The following is a 6,435-nucleotide window of genomic DNA, read 5'->3' as shown; positions in this document are numbered from 1 at the left end:
TCCGACGTCGTGTCACGTCATTACTTTTTATTTCTCGAAAACTTGTAAATTTCGTACCTCTGTACAGGTCATCATCTGTGATGTATGACTATACTTGGACTTGTAGTCGTCCTCTCCTGAGAAATTTCATCTCTGTTGATGTATGACTATATTGGGACTTGTAGTCGTCCTCTCCTGCGAAATTTCATCTCTGTAGATGTATGACTATATGTGGACTTGTAGTCGTCCTCTCCTGAGAAATTTCATCTCCTGTGATGTGTGACTATATGTGGACTTGTAGTCGTTCCTCCTCCATGAGAAATTTCATCTCTGTGATGTATGCTATATGTGGACTTGTAGTTGTCCTCCTCCTGAGAAAATTTCATCTCTTGATTGTATGACTATATGTGGACTTGTAGTCGTCCTTCTCCTGGAGAAATTTCATCTCTGTGGATGTATGACTATATGTGGACTTGTAGTCGTCCTCTCCTGAGAAATTTCATCTCTGTGATGTATGACTATATGTGGACTTGGTAGTCGTCCTTCCGAGAAAGTTCATCTCTGTGATGTATGGACTTATGTGGACTTGTAGTCGCCTCTCCTGAGAAATTTCATCTCCTGTGATGTATGACTATATGTGGACTGTAGTGTCCTCTTCTGAGAAATTCATCCTCTGTGATGTCTGTCTGAAACCAGAGCCCAGTCTGCTCTGATTGGTTAGCTGGCCGGCTCTGTTGTGATTGGTCAACCGTTAGAGATGTCCCGCCCCTTAGTCTATCACGGCCCGTCCACACAGCGGCGTGCGTTGAAGCTTGCCGGCGGGCGTGTCTGCAACTCGACCAACAACCAATCACATGAATCTCCCGCCCCTGACACACAAGCAGCGGTTTGATTGGCTAGAGCTTGTACTGGCATATGATTCGATTGGCTGACGTTTCTGCCGAGGCTTCAAAAGTTGAACATTGCTCAACTTTTGCAGCGAGCCACGCCAGCAAAGCTCCGCTTCGCTTCCCACAATGCAGTTCGGCGAAAAGTGACGTCACCCCATTCAAAGTGAATGGTGAAGCTTTCAACGCACGCCGCTGTGTGGACGGGCCGTAAGAGTTAGACCTAACACACTTACTGTAGCTATTGTATCTACCTCTGTAACGAGCTAAACTAGCGATACATATATTTATTCTTCACTGTCGGGTCACTCATTACTGGATCAGTGAGCTGCATGAGATACTGACAGACTGTCAGGAGAGAGAGAGGAAAAGAGAGCGCTTCCGCTCCTTTCTCCTCTGTTATTATCCAAATTGAATGTAAACTTGAATAATGTACTTCATTTGAATGCAATAGTGAAGTTGGTTGTTCTTTGTGGAAGCGCCAGTGAATGAGCCCCATTAACTGAGTTTTGAACTAAAGTGATGTTTAAATCTTCCATTTAGGCCCCGCCCACTCGATCGGATCGGCGATCGGTATCGGCCGATACTGATTCCGGCGATCGGCCCCAAAATTGGCGATCGGAGCATCCCTACTTAGTTCATGAGAACTAAAGAATTCTCAGTTTTGATGAAACTTTGTGGGAAAAGTACTGCGGTGTGAGAGGCATACACTTAGTTCATGAGAACTCTCTAGTTCTCATGAACTAAGTACAGATCGCGTTCACACCTGAATAAGTCCCTGAGGGTGGATTAGGCAAATTAAGCCGCTGACGTCACTTCTTCTTCTTCTGCTTTGGGTTTACTGGCAGGCCGCAAACAACTTCACGGCGTATATTGCCACCCGAAGTCCCCGGCTGGAAGTCCCCGGAGTTGGGGACTGGCTTCAGTAGAAGCTGCTGGGAGTCCCAGAGTAAATCGCCAGAACGCCAACACCTTCTCATCGCCATGCCTAAAATTAATGGATAAACAGTTGAAATAGCAAGTTTCAAGATACACTGTTAAAATAATTAGTTTTAAGCAAAGATGTGGGGCCATGTCAGGCACACATAACCAAATATAACAAAACACACTTTGTTAGCCAACCTCTTAAATAGTTCAAGAAGGCAACAGGTGGAGTTTATCTGATTTTGAGGCAGGCCTGTCCTCCCTATGCGTGTGTGTGCGTGTGTGTGTCATACATTGCACGCTAACGGTGAGAGCAGTGTGTGCCTATTACTGGCTACATAACACTGCCGGCATAGCAGAGTGTGGAGGATGCTAAGGTGGGGAATGAGTCATTTATTCACATTTAACAGAGGAATTCCCCAGAAGATAAATGATTTGAGATGATTGTATCGACGTGGTTAAACAAGTACAACAAAAACATTGAGTAATTTAGCACTGATGTAATGTATTGCATGACAAAGCTGTAGAAAAGCGTGATGTGTGTGTCCTTCGTTGAATGTCACAGCTTGTTTTCAGTCAGTTTAAAGTGGTATTCTCGAGAATCTAAGAGCTCACTTCCTCCTTGAGCTTTTCAAGCAACAAACTATCTGACTGCCAGCTGAGATCATTTCCTAATTCATCTCTTAGCTCCACAATGAAACTCAGGCTCTGAAGTTTTCAGTGTTCTAAGGAAATCAACTGGAAACAACGACAGCCAAGTCCTCTCTGTTGCCACTGAGCCTCCCTGTACACCATGTTCTTCGAAAAGTATGGCCGTACAACAAGAATAATAAAGCAAACTTGGGAAAAAATCTCTTTATTTACAGGTCATCTTACAAAACTGATTTCGTTTGAATAGAAGAAACACAAGAGATTATGTAAGCCCTTTTCCCCCCCAGAGGAATGTGTTGTAATTTCTCAAATCAAAGTAAGACATGAGATGTAAATATCCTGATCTCTGGTATTTAGTCTCAGATGGTGCCAACTCGGTCTAGGATTTTGAACACATGTCTCTCTCTCTCTCACACACACACTCACACAGACTCACACACACACACACACACACACACACATTTCTCCACTTACAGTAAGAGCTGCGTCATAATTCAAACCAAACATTTGTAGTCAGTCTTTTCTTTCAATTTCAATTCCTAAGGACTCATCATTAACCCAGTACTGTCTTGCTGATCTGATGGTGTGTATAGCTTCATCATAAGCTACAGTTCATACATAGAGTATTAGTGTCGGAAATAAGTAGAAACAAATTGTCATATTTCTCAAAAATCATCAGGTAATTCCCATTATTTTAAATGTCACCCAGCCCTTTTCGTCCATTCGTCAGACGGAAACAAACCGTGCATTTCACAAATATTACAGACATATTTCTTCATAGTTGAACACAACTTAATATCTGGTTGTGGGGGTTGTTATTAAACATCTGCCAGGTGCTCTCCCTGAGTTATACCTCATCCCATTGAGCTGTAAACACCGTGAATAACTCAGAGTTAATATCAGACTGAACGCACAGCGGCTGACCGACCGCTGTGCGTGCAGAGCTCGTGTCAGCGTGTAATAAAGTAGATGGAGTACGCCACTGTGTTTGATTTATAAGCACTGTTTGACATCAATATTCATAAATTGCATGAGAGAAGAATTGAGAAGTTATGGAGAGAATTGTTGCTGCAACAATTCATATTAATAGCTGCTGGCGTTATTGATTTTCTATAAAGAATTGAGCTGTTAAATCAACTTCCGGGAAGATTTACCCGTGTTTGTGTTTGAATGCTTTGTACACTTACAAAACTGAAAGGTTGACTTTAATTACATGTATTATGTCAACAGATTTAAGTTAGGTGAAAGCAGTAATATTAAGTTTAAAATATGAGGTTCAACTTAATAGTATTGCTTTCAATTAACCTTACGTGAAATCTGTTGCCATGATACATTTAATTAAAGTGTTTTCAGTATACTGTCCATATTGTTCCATCCATGCCTTCGTTTTTACTGTAAAAAATGATTTCGCCCTTCTGCCTCGTATTCTCCCCTCCATCTTTCTTTTCTGGGCGTCTCCCTGCATCTTTCCTCCGCCCATCTATCATCGAACAGTGAGAGCTTGTTTACGAGCGCTCTGCCTTTCAATCTCCCCCGTCATCCACCCGTCGGTTACTTATCCTCAAGGCCGAGTCGATGATGACTTTTCTCTCCGACACGTTTTCCCTCTCATCTGTTTCTCTCTCCATCCGCCCTTCCTGTTTCATTTTCCCTCAAAGCCCAGCAGCATTAGTGTCTGTTTCAGAGCCGTCTCCTCCACGAATCTGGCGTCCACGTTCTCCTGCTCCTCGAAAGGGTTCGGAGCTGCAACACAGGGACAGGATAAAACACCAGACACTTCCTTCCTCTCTTCCACTTCCTTGCTTTTTGGACCAAGCAGCACGCACTCTTAATCCTTCAAAGGCCCTTGTATCAAAACCAGACGACACACACACACACACACACACACACACACACACACACACACACACACACACACACACACACACACACACACACACACACACACACACACACACACACACACACACACACACACACACACACACGACGACGACGACACGACGACGANGAGGCTTCAAAAGTTGAACATTGCTCAACTTTTGCAGCGAGCCACGCCAGCAAAGCCCCGCTTCGCTTCCCACAATGCAGTTCGGCGAAAAGTGACGTCACCCCTGACGTCACTTTTCGCCGAACTGCATTGTGGGAAGCGAAGCGGGGCTTTGCTGGCGTGGCTCGCTGCAAAAGTTGAGCAATGTTCAACTTTTGAAGCCTCGGCAGAAGCGTCAGCCAATCGAATCATATGCCAGTACAAGCTCTAGCCAATGAAACTGCTGCTTGTGTGTCAGGGGCGGGAGATCCATGTGATTGGTTGTTGGTCGAGGTTCAGACACGCCCGCCGGCAAGCTTCAACGCGCGCCGCCGTGTGTAGGGGCCGTTAGTGTGTGTGTCGCTCCGCTCACCGGTCCGTCACAGCGGGCGGAGCTGCAGGATTTCTGCTTCACACACGTTGCATTCTGCTATTTTACTGTCTTTTTCGGACACCTTAAAATACTGCCAGACCGGGGAAGCCACTTGAGAGAGCTTGTTTTGCCGCGCACAGAGAAAAGTGTCATGTATGTTACGTCATGTGATCGGCTCTCCCGATCGGCATTTATAGAGAGCACCGATCGATCGGTAGCGAGTGAATATCGGCCGAAATCGATCGGTGGCCGATTGATTGGAACATCCCTAATATTTACTTTCTAAGAAAAGCTACTGTAGGGATGTCCGCTCGGCCATTAAAGAAAGACGATGATAAAAAAAAAGTTATTTGGAAGTTAAACTCATTTTCCGCCTGTGTGTGGGAGAGAAACTCCCTCTGGGATTTCAGCCTTTGCAGACCATTTACATGCACTAAAACCAATACAAGGTGTTTGCACTGCAGGAGAGGGCACTATACTCCACTATGAACAATCCACTGCCCACAGAATGCAGGAAGTGTTGAACTGCTGAACTATCCCTTTAATAATAGTGTGTCGTGTCATTTCTTCTTAGTGTGCTTCCTTCGTCTGTCCAATGTGTTTTATTCAACAGCATGACTCACCTCTATGTGTGTGTGAGTGTGTGTGTGTGAGAGCTGCTGACCCTGCAGCCCTCCTCCTTACTTATTTAACTCCCATCATGCACCTCTCTCTCTCTCTCTCTCTCTCTCTATTTTTCTCTGTCATGTAAGTCAGTGGTCTCTTTTCCAGGCAGCCAGTCCTCCCAGTCTGACATACATTGCTGCTAATGGAGTCTCTCTGTGTGTGTGTGTGTGTGTGTGTGTGTGTGTGTGTGTGTGTGTGTGTGTGTGTGTGTGTGTGTGTGTGTGTGTGTGTGTGGGCAGGAGGAGGAGGAGGTGATGCTGAGGAGTGAGGAGGAAAGGAGGAATGACATGATGAGGAAGTGGAGTTGAGAAACGGTCAGAAAAAGTTACGGAGGTGAAGAGAGACGAGGGGGGAGGGATGCGGGGTAAGGGGGAGAAAGGGAGGTGGATTAAAGGAGGAGAAGTTGATTCGTGTTGAGAAGGGGGAGATTATGATGAGGAGGAGATGAAGGAACAAGGAGGAATCGAAGGAGCTTTCAATCTCATCTCAGGGTCTTCATCAGTGTTTGTTTCTGAACTGGAGCCATGACTGTGTGTGTGTGTGTGTGTGTGTGTGTGTGTGTGTGTGTGTGTGTGTGTGTGTGTGTGTGTGTGTGTAAGTGTGTGTGTGTGTGTAAGAGTGTGTGTTTCCCTGCATCAGTAAAAGGTCTGTTGCATAACTCGAGGTGGATGCAGTCGCTGCAAGTCACTGCAAATACATGCTCTCACACACACACACACACACACACACACACACACACACACACACACACACACACACACACACACACACACACACACACACACACAGAGTTTGTTTCGAGGCGTTCTTGCTTTAATCTTAATGAACAAGGACAATCAGCTGCTCGCCCCAAGAAACTCAAGCTATTAATAAACACAGACCCCCCCCCACACACACACAGACACACACACACACACACACACACA

Source organism: Notothenia coriiceps, unplaced genomic scaffold (genome assembly GCF_000735185.1).
Source record: "Notothenia coriiceps isolate Sejong01 unplaced genomic scaffold, NC01 NC01_scaffold00033693, whole genome shotgun sequence".
Classification (NCBI taxonomy): domain Eukaryota; kingdom Metazoa; phylum Chordata; class Actinopteri; order Perciformes; family Nototheniidae; genus Notothenia; species Notothenia coriiceps.
The sequence above is the reverse complement of the archived record's forward strand: the minus strand, read 5'-3'. Positions refer to the sequence as shown.